At 40.5% G+C, this 14,060-nt stretch overlaps 1 protein-coding gene across 2 annotated transcripts in view; it reads left to right on the top strand.

Moving 5' to 3' along the window:
* LOC106573702 (cadherin-13-like) overlaps positions 1 to 14,060 on the top strand; it is a 706,604-nt gene that overhangs the window by 317,364 nt on the left and 375,180 nt on the right. The window lies entirely within an intron of this gene.

Genomic DNA, 14,060 nt, shown 5'->3' on the forward strand with positions numbered 1-14,060 from the left:
CTTCATCAGATGACAACCCTAGGACATTATGTTATACAATACATGCATGTTTTGTTTAATCAAGTTCATATTTATATAAAAAAACAGCTTTTTACATTAGCATGTGACGTTCAGAACTAGCATACCCCCCGCAAACTTTTCGGTGAAAGCACATTTTGCAATATTCTAAGTACATAGCCCAGGCATCACGGGCTAGCTATTTAGACACCCGGCAAGTTTAGCACTCACCAATATCAGGTTTACTATTATAAAAGTTTGATTACCTTTTGTTGTCTTCGTCAGAATGCACTCCCAGGACTGCTACTTCAATAACAAAATGTTGGTTTGGTCCAAAATAATCCATCGTTATATCCGAATAGCGGCGTTTTGTTCGTGCGTCCCAGACACTATCTGAAATGGTAAATCAGGGTCGTGCGCATGGCGCAATTCGTGACAAAAAAAATCTAAATATTCCATTACCGTACTTCGAAGCATGTCAACCGCTGTTTAAAATCCATTTTTATGCCATTTTTCTCGTAAAAAGCGATAATATTCCGACCGGGAATGTCCATTTAGCTAAACAGAGGAAAGTAAACAAAGCTTTCGGTCGACGCGGGCACGAGCCTGAGTCTCACAGTACTGTAACCAGCCACTACCCAAACGCGCTACTTTTTTTTCAGCCAGAGCCTGCAAAGCCACGATTCAGCTTTTTACCGCCTTCTGAGACCCTATGGCAGCCGTAGGAAGTGTCACGGGACAGCTAAGATCCTCACTCTTCAATAAACAGAGACAAGAAGAACGACACCTTGTCAGACAGGCCACTTACTGCATGAAACCTTGTCAGGTTTTTGCCTGCCAAATGAGTTCTGTTATACTCACAGACACCATTCAAACAGTTTTAGAAACTTTAGGGTGTTTTCTATCCATATGTAATAAGTATATGCATATTCTAGTTACTGGGTAGGAGTGGTAACCAGATTAAATCGGGTACGTTTTTTATCCGGCGGTGTAAATACTGCCCACTAGCCCTAACAGGCTAACTGGATTATATTTTAGTGGCTTCCATTAAAGAACACCCTCTTTGTTCTGTTAGACAAGTAACTCTTTATACACATTATAGCAGGGGGTGTAAAGCCATAACACATACGTTTTTCCAGCAGCAGACTATGATCGATAATGTCAAAAGCTGCACTGAAGTCTAACAAGACAGCCCCCACAATCATATTATCATCAATTTCTCTCAGCCAGTCATTTGTGTAAGTGCTGTGCTTGTTGAGTGTCCTTCCCTATAAGCATGCTGAAATTCTGTTGTTAATTTGTTTACTAAGGGTTGGTAACAGGCTGATTGGTCAGCAATTTGAGCCAGTAAAGGGGGTTTTAATATTCTTGGGTAGCGGACTGGCTTTAGCTTCACTCCAGGCCTGAGGGCACACACACTCTAGTAGGCTTAAATTGAATATGTAGCAAATAGGAGTGGCAATATCATCTGCTATTATCCTCAGTAATTTTCCATCCAGATTGTCAGACCCCGGTGGCTTGTCATTTTTGATAGACAACAATAATTTTTTCACCTCTTCCACACTGACTTTAAGGAATTCAAAAGTACAATTCTTGTCTTTCATAATTTTGTCCAATATACTTGGATGTGTAGTGTCAGCTTTTTGTTGCTGGCATGTCATCCCTAAGTTGGCTTATCTTTCCAATGAAAAAGTAATTAAAGTAATTTGCAATATCAGTGGGCTTTGTGATGAATGAGCCATCTGATTCAATGAATGAGGGAGCAGAGTTGACTTTTTTTCCCAAAATGTCATTTAAGGTGCCCCAAAGATTTTTACGATCATTCTTTATATAATTTATCTTTGTTTCATTGTGTAGTTTATTTTTATTTAGTTTAGTCAATTGATTTCTTAATTTGCAGTACATTTGCCAATCAGTTGGGCTGCCAGACTTAATTGCCATACCTTTTGCCTCAATTTGCAATTTTTCAATTCCTCATCAATCCAAGGGGATTTAACAGTTTTTACAGTAGTTTTCTTAATGGGTGCGTGCTTATTAGTAACTGGAATAAGTGGTTTCATAAATTCATCAAGGGCAGCATCTGGTTGCTCCTCATTACATACCACAGACCAGCAAATATTCTTTACATCAACATATGAAGCACTACAAAACTTCTTATATGACCTCTTATGCACTATATTAGGCCCAGCCTTTGGAACTTTGGTTTTCTTAGATGTGGCTATTATATTGTGATCATCACATCATATTATTGCTTTAAAGCAAATATCTGCAGGGTTAGTAAAGATGTGATTGATGCATGTTGAAGATTTAATTCCTGTGCTGTTTGTAACTACCCTGGTAGGTTGACTGACAACCTGATCCAGGTTGCTGGCACTGGTTACAATTTGAAGTTTTTTCCTGAGTGGGCAGCTTGATAATAGCCAGTAAATATTTAAATCACCCAGAAAATATACGTCTCTGTTGCTATCACATACATTATCAAGCATTTCACACATATTATCCAGATACTGACTGTTAGCACTTGGTGGTCTATAGCAGCTTCCCACAAGAATGGGCATTGGTGAGGCAGATGAACCTGTAGGCATATTACTTCAACTGTATTTAACATGAGAGCCTCTCTAATCTTTACTGGAATGTGGTTCTCAGTATAGACCGCAACACCACCTCTGTTGGCATTTCTGTCTTTTCGATAGATGTTATAACCATGTATTGCTACCACTGTATCATAAAAGGTACCATCTAAGTGAGTTTCAGAATATGAATGTCATCTGTTACAAGCAAATTATTGACTTCATGGACCTTGTTTCTTAGGCTACATATGTTAATATGAGATTTTTTAGCATTTTTCTGGCTTACTTGATTGTTTTTAATGCTTTACTGGGAAGCTTATCAGAGGTAGACTTACTCATGTTATTTACATTGGAGCTGATAGTGCAAGGGGAGCTGCATTAAGTGGTCTTCCTACTATTGCACATTGTCCCGGAACAAAGCAAAGGAAACACAGCTCCTGCAATGCTGGAAACTTTCAATAGATGGACTCCGTCATTCTTGTAGAGTATCTTCTGTTTCCAGATGGTGTCAAAGTTATCAATAAAAGTGACTCCAGCAGAGCTACAGTAGTCGTTTAGCCAGATGTGTAATGCCAGATAACACCTTTTTCAACCTTACTGGAGCTATGGCATCAATGGTTGCCCTTAATTTGCTATCTAAGTTATTAACTAAAATATCACAAGAGGAAGGCAGAATAGGTGACGGTGTATTGTTCATATGCTTAATTAAATCTGTAGCAAATTTAGACGTAAGATAGCGTTTCTTAATAATGCATTCAGTATTACCATGTGCTATGGTCACCAAGGTAGTAAAACAATACACAGTGGTGATCAGATATAGCATGCCTCGATAATAACCAAGTCCAGAGTATGGCCTTGGAGTTAGTCTCTTTGTCAACATGAATATTAAAATTGCCCAACACAATTATTTTATCATGTTCTCAAGGACAATTGACAATCGTTCATAGAAATCATAAAGAAAATGGGAGAGTGTTTTGGTGGCCTACAAAGGGTTATAGCCAGCACTGGTGGCTAACATATATAGCATGGAAAACAGTATAGCATGATGCTCAAAGACCCAAAGTTGCCAGGTTAAATGTCCCCCCAACCTTTTTCCCTTTTCTGAGTTTGAAAAGCTGTAGTCTGGGGGAGGCTTGTTTCAGTGCAATTGTTTAAAAGTACCATATTCAATGAGTGTGGGCCACCCTGCCCCTGGGGCATATGCCTCGAGGTAGTCAATGGATTAACAACAAATGATTAATGTTACAACCACATTTTCTGACAGTCTCCAATCTATCAGAATAGTAGAATATGACATTTTGTATAAACACACTAGAAGGCGGAGTTAGAGGGATATAAATTAGGTTACTCACCACAACCATAGTGCCATTTCCACAGGAGTTGATACTGTATGCTTTCCAAGCCCTCTTGCTTATTCTGACAGGGAGGACTGGAGCACTACCAGACCCTGCCGTCAGACTCTAAAACAGTTCGCGATGTTGCTGGAAATAATCCTCGAACCCCTGTGGTTAATCCTGTCTCTTTCAAAAAGTGCTGGTTGTCACAAAAGGAGACATTCCTGTCATTGCAAAGTTTCTTCAGGTACTCGTCTCAGGCAGGGCAAAGCAGATTAATCCTAGAGTTATTGACGCAGGAACAAAGAAAACAATTGAATAAACATTTTACCTTGTGAATCACAAGAACATGGAGCAACAGGCTATGATTATTTTCTTATTAAGCTCAATTAGAGTAAAAATAAATGTTAATGAGATATAAATGGAGCGTAACAAAGAGAGAGAGAGAATGATAGAGAGAGATAGATTGGGGGGCTGGAGAGACAGAGAGAGTCAGATTCGAGGATGCACATACCTGTCTCTCTGACCATCCTCACCATCACTGTGGCGACAAGCTCAAGGTTGGTTGGGTCAGGAGGAGAGGGATGCAGCTTGCTGATTGGTGGGAGGATGATGGTCAGGCAGGCAGAGTGTGGAGTGGTAAATAGCACACTAATTTAGCCAGGTAGATACTGGAGGATCTGGTCACGTGTTGAGTGTTGCTCACGTGTTAGGACAGACACAACATGCCTTGATTACTGTGTGTGTGTGTGTGTGTGTGTGTGTGTGTGTGTGTGTGTGTGTGTGTGTGTGTGTGTGTGTGTGTGTGTGTGTGTGTGTGTGTGTGTGTGTGTGTGTGTGTGTGTGTGTGTGTGTCTATGTGCGTGTGTGCATGCATGTGCATAGGTATGTGCGCCCTTGCATGGGGTCTGATGGCTCTAAATGATCAACCTTTGGAATTCTATGGCGGCAACAGCAGATGTAGCCTGTAAATGAGACACAGGCATGAGTCTCCTTGAGAATACCCAATTCATGAATGACACCCACACAAATAGCATGATTGCATATTATATGATATTACTCCTCAACACCAGAATCACTGTGACTCCCATACACACACACAGTTCCACACTAATAGATAGCACTGTTACTCCCAGACCCAATATATTGCTCCAATATTCATTCAGCATGTGCATTTGGACACATACACACGCACACCTACACACACCTACACACACCTACACACACCCACACACACACACACACACACACACACACACACACACACACACACACACACACACACACACACACACACACACACACACACGTTAATTGGTCAAGAAATTGTCTATACTGACAACTGATCTATGTTAATGGTCCCATCAGCACTACTCAGTAATTACTGTCTGTTCACCAGAGAGAGAGTGAGAGATAGACAGGAGAATGAGAGAGAGCGAGATTAATTGCCAGCTAAATGCTACTGCAGAAGATATGAATATAGAAAGGATAAAATAATACATATTTTGTAAGTCAACATTAAAATAGGAGAAAGTCATTGTTAAATCTGGTTAACATTTTAATCTAAAACACAAATGGCTGAATGACAGTTTTGAATATTTCAAAAGGACTAAAGATTTTATGTTCATAAATGAGCAATGTAAAAGTTGGGATATGTACATTATTAACATTTCCTAGGTGTGCATTTAAATGCAGTTTCATACTGTATTGGGCTCTGGAGCTCTCTTGGTACTGTACTGTAAGGGGAAGGCTCTGAGTTGCAGTAGACTGCAGGACTCTCAGATGTTATGTTCTTTTTTCCCTAGCTCTTGACAGCAGATTTGAGAGGTACCACTCTCTAATCCTCCCTTCCTCCTATGTCTTTCCTCATACTGTCATTTCCCTACGCATTGTCACCTACTGACGGTGCTACAGAAAACCTTTTTGGCTGCTACTGTGTGTGTGTGTATGTATTAGCACATCCTGACACACACACATTCACACAAACAGAAACACACACACACACAGAGCCACGTACATATACATGGGCAGGCTTATCTAAAAGTCATAAAGAAATATTTAAATGCACTTTCTTTCCTGCACGTACAACACTACACTGATTATTTTGAATATCTACACTGCAGGATTCGAGCGGAATCGTAACACCACATACAGCAATGACTGATATACAAAAACGTGTTGTTTAATGAACTTTTACAGTTGAGGCCCATCTGTATTTTTCACAGTGCCTAGTTCACCGCTTTAAGTGATGTGGAGGAAGGTTGAAGGAAGGAAGGTTTTTCTGATGAATCTTAGTCGCTGAGATCTTAGAACAGAGCAGTGCAGTGAGATAACGGGAGGAGACAGCGGCCAATCCTGTCAGCTAGTGTACACATGGACATGCAGGGAGGCTGGGGGAGTAAACCGTTTGTTGTCTACTTCATTTAGGCCTGTCTTTGGGGAGATGGTCTGAGACAGGAGGTGCCTGTGTCCAAATCCAACTCCTCTTTTCTGCTTGGCTGGACAATCATTTCCTGGGTTTTGGAGAGCAGGCTATGCTGATCTGCACACAGGAAAACAGGCCTTAAGTGCTTCTACTCTGTGTGTGTTGCTGAGATAAGTCCCACACTGCTGCTGGTGCCATGACCCCAACTCTTTCCCTCCACCACCCCATTGTAACGGCTGTCTTTGGAGAGAGTGGACCAAGGCGCAGCGTGGTTAGTGCTCATCATGAATTTATTAAAGATCGAACACTTTAAACACAAAAAACAAGAAACCGACAGCCAAACAGTTCTGTCAGGTGCAAAACACTAAACAGAAAATATCTACCCACAAAACCCAAAGGAAAAACATGCTGCCTAAGTATGACTCCCAATCAGTAACAACGATGTACAGCTGTTCCTGATTGGGAGCCATACCCGGCCGAAATAAAGCAATCCCCGACATAGAAATACAGACATAGAATGCCCACCCAAATCACACCCTGACCAAACCTAAATAGAGACATAAAAAGGCTCTCTCAGGTCAGGGCGTGACACCCATCCCCTTACTTCTACCTGCTCGTACCCAACAAAAATACCTACCTACAGCGATTACTCAGCCACAAACATGCGTGACTTAGTCCCATTTAGATGAGACCTGAAGTTGGAAAATTGTTGTTCATACATAATCACTTGGTAAAGATAGTGGTAGTAAGGTCAAGTTATTGGTAGTGGTAGTAGTAGAAGTAGTGGTAGTTAGTTCTATGTGATGTTGAAAAATGGCATCTATGTTACGTTCATTGATTGAAGGATCGGACCAAGGTGCAGCGTGGTAAGTGTACATCATTCTTTATTAGATGAACACCGAAACAAAATCAAAAATAATACAAAACGTAACGTTCAGTAGGGCATACAGCACAGTACCAAAAACAAGATCCCACAAACTAAAGGGGGAAAAAGGCTGCCTAAGTATGATCCCCAATCGGAGACAACGATAGACAGCTGCCTCTGATTGAGAACTATACCCGGCCAACAAAGAAATAGAAAACATAGATTTCCCACCCTAGTCACACCCTGACCTAACCAAATAGAGAATAAAAGGGATCTCTAAGGTCAGGGCGTGACAATCTAACGTAATGGCACATTTATTTGTTGTCACTATGCATAAATGCAGTCAAGAACAGGCAAAACTATTGCTATTACAGTCATTTTTATTTCATTATTCAAAGTGAGGCTTTGATTTCAATTACTGTCTCAGAGATTTATCTACAGTTTATCCTATATGTGTAACGGTCGTCGTATGTAATGGACCAAGGTGCAGCGGGTTGAGTGCTCATTTTAACATTTATTCGAACACTGACAAAACAAAACAAAAAACGAACGAACGTACAGTATTGCAGGCTAACACAGCAGTGCAACAACAACTTCCCACAAGGGACATGTGAAAACATGGCTACCTAAGTATGACTCTCAATCAGCAACAACAATGTACAGCTGTTCCTGATTGAGAGCCATACCAGGCCAACACAAAGAAATACACAATATAGATAGAGCATAGAAACACACAACATAGAACATAACCAAAACCCCGGAATACTCTAAACAAACACCCCTCTACATAAACACATATATCAACAAACCCCCCCTGCCACGTCCTGACCAAACTATAATAACAAATAACCCCTTTACTGGTCAGGACGTGACAATATGACCTAACAAGTGTACACCTCTGCTTAATCTGTACAGTCATCTTATTCCTGTAAATTGAAATAATTTGCACAGACTCTAGTGAACTGCTACCATTTCTATAATCTACCAATAATGTAACTTCCTACCTCATGAAAAGGTTCTATCTAAAGTTGCTATCATAAGTTATTCCTCTGTGCAGAAAACAATGTCCACTTCCTTGGTTCTTGGATGTGACTGAGAAGTGTTCAATCCCCGGACACCCCACGGCCCTCAGGCCCAGATAAATATATTAGGCTGCGAGTGCCCTGTCGCTCGGCCATGTTTTGTGCATTACTGCCAGTAATTCAGTCACTCTGTCGCCCCGCTGTGTGGCACGGCCCATAATGTACTCTGCTCGGCCTCCCTGAGAGCCAGGAAGGACAGCTCTACTTTCAACCACATTCAGGAATAAATGTCTGGAACCAAAACTCTTAGCCCTGTGATTATGGACGGACATTTACCGCACAATAGGCACAGGGACAGAAGTGGGCATTTACTGCTATTTCTATAATAAAGCTGCCTAAATGTTAACAGGCACATCTCGAAATAGAGGTGGGACCAAATAGTGATATCTGATCCATCTTTACTTTGTTCAGATTTTGTCTCTCTCCATCCAATTACTTATTAATGTATTTATTTATATTTTTATTTAACCTTTATTTAACTAGGCAAGTCAGTTAAGAACAAATTCTTATTCACAGTGACGGCCTACACCGGCCGAACACGTGTGATATTTCACAAGCTTTTTTCTCATGTGAACATATCACCTGAAAATGACATGTGGGAAAAACAACGTGAGTCAGACACGTGATTTTCGGACACGTGTGAAGTTTCACGTTTTCACATGTACTTTTTTCACATAACTCAGACATGTGGTTTCCCAACATTTGATTGGATTTATTAGGATCCTCATTAGCAGACCCCATTGGCGACAGCTAGTCTTATTGGGATCCGACACATAACAAAAAGACATTACAGACAAAATACTTTGCAATTTACATACATTTAAAAACATTAACATATGGTGTGTGTGAATCTATCAGTTACATATACATGTCAGTATATACACACAACAAGTGGGGAGAGGCGTTGTGCCGTGAGGTGTTGCTTTATTTATTTTAGTAAGCAAGTTTTCTGTTCACTTGTGCTATATAAGATGGAAGGGAGTTCCATGCACTCATGGCTCTGTATAATACTGTACGTTTCCTTCAATTTGTTCTGAACCTGGGGACAATGAAAATACCTATTACACCTCTTTGTTTGTCTGAATTTGCGGGTTTACGCACCAGCCAAGCTTCTGGGAGAGCGCGATGGTTCTCTTTTGACTATGAAAAGACCCCTAGTGGCTTGTCCGGTGTGGTAAGTGTGTTTGTGAGTGCTGTGTGTAAGTTGATTATACAAACAATTTGGAATTTCCAACACAATGCTTCCTATAAAAGCAAGAAGTGACACAGTCAGTCTTTCCTCAACTCTTAGCCTAGAGAGACTGGCATGCAAAGTATTAATATTAGCCCTCTGATTACAATGCAGAGCAAGACATGCCACTCTGTTCTGGGCCAGGAGCAACTTAACTAGGTCTTTCTTTGCACCACTTGACCATATGACTGGACAATGATCAAGATAAGATAAAAGTAAGGCCTGCAGAACTTGCTTTGTGGAGTGTGGTGTCAAAAAAAGCAGAGCATCTCTTTATTACAGACAGATCTCTCCCCATCTTTACAACCATTGAATCTATGATTTTTGACCATGACAGTTTACAATCTAAGGTTACATCAAGTAATTTAGTCTCCTCAACTTGTTCAACAGCCACACCATTCATTACCAGAATGGTGAGTTCTATTAGATAGATAGCTCTGAAACCACAATATGGCAGAGCTTGAAAAGACATAACACACGTTTTCTCAACAACAGGTTATGGTCAATCACGTCAAAAGCTGCACTGAAGTCTAATAGTACAGCTCCCACAATCTTGTATTTAGAAATGTATTTCAACCAATCATCAGCCATTTGTGTCAGTGCAGTACATGTTGAGTGCCCTTCTTCATAAGCATGCTGAAAGTCTGTTATTACTTTGTTTATAAAGAAATGAAATTGTATTTGGTCAAACAGATTTTTTCACAACAGTTTGCTAAGAGCTGGCAGCAAGCTTATAGGTCTGCTATTAGAACAAGTAAAGATCGCTTTACCACTCTTGGGTGGCGGAATGACTTTGGCTTCCCTCCAGGCCTGAGGACAAAGACTTTTCTCTAAATTCAGATTAAGGATATGACAGATAGGAGTGGCTATAGAGTCAGCTACCATCCTCAGTAGCTTTCCATCTAATGTGTCATGCCAGGAGGTTTGTCATTATTGATCGATAACAAAAAAAATCAAACTTTCCCACACTAACTTTACAAAATTCAAACCTGCAATGCTTTTCTTTCATTATTTTATGCATTAGTACAAGGGCTCACTGTTCATTGTTGGCATTTCCTGCCTAAGTTTGCCCACTTTGCCAATGAAGTAATCATTCAAATAATTGGCAACATCAACAGTTTTTGTGATGACTAAGCCATCTGATTTGATGAAAGATGGAGTTTAATTTGTCTTTCTGCCCATAATTTCATTTTAAGTACTCCAAAGTTTTTATATCATTGATCTTGGCTTCATAATACCGTTTCTTCTTCTTTTTGTTGAGTTTATTCACATAATTTCTCAATTGGCATCAAGTCAGTGTCAAATGTGCAGTGTCCAACTCCTTTTGCTCCATCTCTTTCAACCATACATTTGTTTAATTTCCTCATCAATCCATGGCGCCTTAACAGTTCTAACAGTCAGTTTCTTAACAGGTGCATGTTTATCAATAATTGGAAGAAGCAATTTATTTTCCTAAATTCCGAAAAAATAAATAATATTTTCACATGTGAAACTGCAAATTCGGCATGAGCGAGTCGGCCTGGGCAGCACACGTAACACTCAAAGGAGTTGAGTAATAACTTGAGAGAGGGGTGGGCAATTTCTCTACCTTGAGACATCTTGGAAAGCCTTTGTGACTCTTTCAACAAAGAGTCACAAAGATTCTATGTTGAAAGAGAGAAGATTAAAGAGGCATTTGAATGACCATTATCAATGGCAGTTTAATCACAAGTTATCTGGCCACCTAGTAACCCACTATACACTGAAACCGAACACAGTGGCACCACTATGTGAGCAGATGATTCCCTCTCCTGTCAGGAAGAAATGAAATAGACGGCTTACGAGCCATTAGAGTGTACAGTCTCCTCACAGATAAACATGTACAAGGCTAAGCTTATGTGGAAATCATTACGTGGTAGCATGTAAACATTGATTGAACGATTTACTGGATACAAAGTGTTTGCAAAGTTGCTGATCTGTTAATAAACATGCTATTTATTGAGCATTTTGTCAATGCAAACGGCATCATGTACAGACACAACAGGGACAACAGACAGATGTGTCAGTCTATAATATCTCACTCTGCCTCTACTATGTTTATCCTCCCACAAGGGACATGTTGGGAATGCTCTATCTTTATTTTTCTCACTCTGTCATTCTCTGCAACTCTCTTGGCATTGTCCCTCAGAGATTTAATGAGAAAACATGGACAGGAAAACATTTGTTTTGACCCATTCAAATATGTAGTGCTTTGTAGGTAGGCAATAGATGTGGACAGGAATTGTTGATTAGAGCCCGTCCCAGTGGGCCTGTGTGAAAAGCTGCCCTGAGCAGCCCTGACTCTGCATGGAGAAGAACAGAGTAAAATGCACACATGCTTGCTGTCTAGTAGCAGAGATGCACAAGACACTGTTGTTTCGATGCAAGTGCTTTATCACTGGATCAGATGAGTCATCTACAAAATAGCTTCAAATACTCTCCTCAGCAAACTGGATGCAGTCTATCACAGTGCCATCCGTTTTGTTACCAAATCACCTTATACACCCACCACTGCGACCTGTATGCTCTAGTCGGCTGGCCCTTGCTACATATTCATCGCCAGACCCACTGGTTCCAGGTCATCTATAAGTCTATGCTAGGTAAAGCTCCGCCTTATCTCAGTTCACTGGTCACGATAACAACACCCACCCGTAGCACACGTTCCAGCAGGTATATCTCACTGATCATCCCCAAAGCCAACACCTCATTTGGCCGCCTTTCCTTCCAGTTCTCTGCTGCCAGTGACTGGAACGAATTGCAAAAATCGCTGAAGCTGGAGACTTTTATTTCCCTCACCAACTTTAAACATCAGCTATCTGAGCAGCTAACCGATTGCTGCAGCTGTACATAGTCATCTGTAAATAGCCCACCCAATCTACCTACCTCATCCCCATACTGTTTTTATTTTATTTACTTTTCTGCTCTTTTGCACACCAGTATCTCTACTTGCACATCATCATCTGCTCATTTATCACTCCAGTGTTAATCTGCTAAATTGTAATTCTTCGCTACTATGGCCTATTTATTGCCTTACCTCCTCATGCCTTTTGCACACACTGTATATAGACTTTCTTTTTTTTCTACTGTGTCATTGACTTGTTTATTGTGTTATTGGCTTGTTCATTGTTTATTCCATGTGTAACTCTGTGTTGTTGTCTGTGTCACACTGCTTTGATTTATCTTGGCCAGGTCGCAGTTGTAAATGAGAACTTGTTCTCAACTAGCCTACCTGGTTAAATAAAGGTGGGATAAAAAAAATTAAAAAAAAGAGAAACCCATGAGATATATTATTAAAAAGATCAACTTGAAATGGGATCTTCTACTCTGAAGATTGAGAAGTATGGTGTAGTGGCAAAATTATGAAATTGATGCAGTTTGATGTTCTCAAGAATGTAAATACTTTTTCTGTTTAGCAGACTCACTTTTATCTTTCTATCGCTCATTTCTTTTTTTGTCTTTTTTTCGTACAATACTGCAATACTGGATTATGAAATTCCTTCAACAGACTGTGAACAGGTGTGAACTCAAATTGTGTCCAAGCCACTTGGGCTTTTTCTCAGTCTGTTCTCCCTGTAGGCTACATTCAACACATCTCTGGCCAGGATTTACAATTGGATGTTCTCCTTCACTTTTAGTTATTACACCCATAGCCAATCATACACTCTCATGCCTTTGTTTCTGAAAGACTTGGCCAGTCACACACATTCTCCCTGCTGCTGCATTTGACAGTGTGAAAGCAGAGTAGTGCTTTATGGAAAGTAGGAAACCCTCCCTCTCGGTCTCCAGGGGTGGCTGTGTTGAGGTTAAGCTATACGTTTGTCCACTGACAGGGCCCGCTCCAGGCATAAGCGACATAGGCGGTCGCATAGGGCCCCTGCCGCTAGGGTGCCCCCAACCCCAAAAAACATTTATATTTTTATACTGTACATTTGGTTGTGCATCAGCAGTTTTTCTCTTGTTATGTCACTCAATTAGCTGACAATAAGCCATGTCCATTTTTTGATTGGTAGTTAGTCTAGCCAGCTATCTGAACTTGTAGTAATCATGGCCGAATACATGCCCAGGGATCTTGACCTTCAGGGGACCCCCATTGATTATGTTAGCCATTCTCACTCAGATATCATAATAACATGGCATAAGCCATTGCAGAATGTGTAGAATTGTAGGAAGGTAGCTATAAAGGGCACCACCAGAGGGCAATGCCGCCTCTATTTCAACATAATTCCTTTCCTACAGCGAAAATTCCCGTTTAGGTTCCACCTCCAAAGAATGAAGCAGGCTGCTAATACATATTCACGAATTGAGGGTGGGAACATTGTGGTGATTTCCTCATGGAGTGGACAAATAACAACAAGAAGGGCACTGACAGCTGGAGCTGGATTTGTCATAAGCATTTAGGGAAACGTGTTCCACAGATGAATAGGGGAAACCAGTATCTTTAACTTTGCCATCTATTTTTATCTCTAAAGTTTTGGGATGTTCCATTAATTGTGTCCAAAATCCGCCATAGAGATAGAAAGAATATAAAAAATCTCTGG

Source organism: Salmo salar, chromosome ssa16 (assembly GCF_905237065.1).
Source record: "Salmo salar chromosome ssa16, Ssal_v3.1, whole genome shotgun sequence".
In the NCBI taxonomy this organism is placed as follows: Eukaryota; Metazoa; Chordata; class Actinopteri; order Salmoniformes; family Salmonidae; genus Salmo; species Salmo salar.